The sequence below is a fragment of the Sciurus vulgaris genome (assembly GCF_902686455.1).
Source record: "Sciurus vulgaris genome assembly, chromosome: 10".
Taxonomy (NCBI): Eukaryota; Metazoa; Chordata; class Mammalia; order Rodentia; family Sciuridae; genus Sciurus; species Sciurus vulgaris.
Genome location: NC_136470.1, coordinates 114,472,314 through 114,474,283, shown reverse-complemented (window position 1 = coordinate 114,474,283; position 1,970 = coordinate 114,472,314). Strand labels below are relative to the sequence as shown.

At 47.8% G+C, this 1,970-nt stretch overlaps 1 protein-coding gene across 6 annotated transcripts in view; it reads right to left on the bottom strand.

The window, feature by feature from the left end:
- Window positions 1-227, bottom strand: part of ARIH2 (ariadne RBR E3 ubiquitin protein ligase 2) — a 54,382-nt gene extending 54,155 nt beyond the window's left edge. For 5 of the 6 annotated variants that reach the window (XM_079155528.1, XM_079155527.1, XM_079155525.1 and 2 more), the window contains exon 1: window positions 62-227. The gene's annotated coding sequence lies outside the window, so the exon portion shown is untranslated. The remainder of the gene's footprint in view (window positions 1-61) is intronic. The other variant, XM_079155531.1, reaches the window with a different exon arrangement.
- Between the last annotated feature and the right edge of the window lie 1,743 nt (window positions 228-1,970).

Here is a 1,970-nt window from a genome sequence, read left to right as displayed (position 1 = left end):
GAGGCCCCCCCACATCGGTTAGTCAAAGTAAACAAGGCCTCGACTCACGTCGCGCACTTACCGGGAGCCTCGGCTCCACGGCTGCAGAGCCCAGGAGAACCAGACCAGTTGAGACCGAGTCAAAACAACAAGACTGAGGAGCAGTGGCGGCAGAGGCGGCGGACCGACGCCGGTCCGGCCCGCGCTGCTTCCTCTAGCGGAGTTGTCCCAGCAGCTCCGGAAGTAGTCAGTGCACTTGCGTCACTTCCGGCCGGGGTCGCCGCGCGGTCGCCCGGGTAGCTACAATCTGCTAGTAAGGGTTCGCCCTGGAGCTGCTTTCTTGGAAACTTGTTTTCCGCTAAGTCGGGTCAGGCTACCGTCACTCTGCCGGCTGCGGGAGGTTGCAGAAGTTCGGCTAATTGAAGGGGTGGTCGAGATATTTTTCCTGCTTTGCTTACCAGCTCCTCCAGCCGAAATACTTTTAACCATCGCTTTTTTGACCGGCTGCTCACTCCACTGTTTATACTCATCCCCAGGTATCCAAAGCCTGGATAAAAGACCGTGGTTTCCCACACCTCACTGACCAGAGGGGAGCTGGACCGGGGATTTCTGCTTTCTGTTCGAGGAGTTGCTAGGTGACCAGCGAGCCGCAATGCAACTCCAGGCTTTGACTTTCCCCACCACGAATTGGTTTGCCATGCAGTTTTCCGGCTTCTACACGCTGTATAAGATTGCGGCTTGCTGGGCGCGGTGGAGCACGACTGTAATCCCAACAGCTCCGGAGGCTGAGACTAGAGGTTCACGAGTTCAAAGCCAGCCTCCGCATCTTAGTGAGGCCCTAATCAACTCAGTGAGACTCTGTCTCTAAATAAAATACATAATAGGACTGGGAATGTGGCTCAGTGGTGGAGTGCCCTTGAGTTCAACCCCTGCTACCACTCCCACCGTCCCCGCCCCCCAAAAATCTGTGTACTATAATCCAGTGTACTTGTTTCATTTTTTTGTGGCAAAACATATCCATGTAAATTATGATGATAATAGCAATAGACCCAAAATACATTTTCTGCAAATGAAATTTCAAATCTCTTTTGGGTTACTAGTAGTAAATTCACTCCATTGAGTAGAAGAGGACATTAGGTCTTTCTGGTGAGATTCTTTTTATTTTTTGTCTTTTCTGGAGCTGGGATAGAACCCCGGGCTTTGCAAATGCGCTGCAAGCGTTTTACTGAGCTACATTCCAACCCACCACATTCAGTCTTTCTAAAGAATTCCTGAACTGGGCAAGGGTTGTAGCTCAGTGGTAGAGCACTTGCCTAGTATGTCTGAGGCACTGAGTTCAATCCTCAGCACCACATAAAATCAAATAAAAATAAAAGGTATTATGTCCATCTACAACTAAAAAAAAAAAATTTTTTTTAAAGAATTCCTGAACTTCAGGCATGATAGCACTTCTGATCCTACTGGGGAGGCTGAAGCAGGAGGATCTTAAGTCCAAGGCCAACTTCAGCAACTTAGCAAGACTCTGTCCCAAAACAAAAAATATAAAGGGTTGGGGATTGTTGTGGTTTGTATGTGAGGTTTCCCCCAAAAGCTCATGTGTGAGACAATGCAAGAATGTTTAGAGGGGAAATGAATTAATCACTTAATGGGATTAATCGAGTGGTAACTGAAGGTGGGGTGGGGGTGCAGCTGGAGGAGATGGGCCATTGAGGATGTGGCTTTAAGATATGTATTTGTATTTGGCAATTGGAGACTTCTCTTTCTGCTTTCTGATTATCATGTGAGCCACTTCTTTCCACCATACTCTTCTGCCATGATGTTCTTCCTCACCTTAAACCCTGAGGAATAGAGCCAGCTATCTCTGGTTTGAGACCTCTGAAACCATGGACCCTCAAATAAACTTTTCCTCCTCCTCTACAATTGTTCTGGTCAGGACTTTTAGTTACAGCAGTGACAAAGTTGACTAAAACAGAAATGTAGCTCAGTGGTAA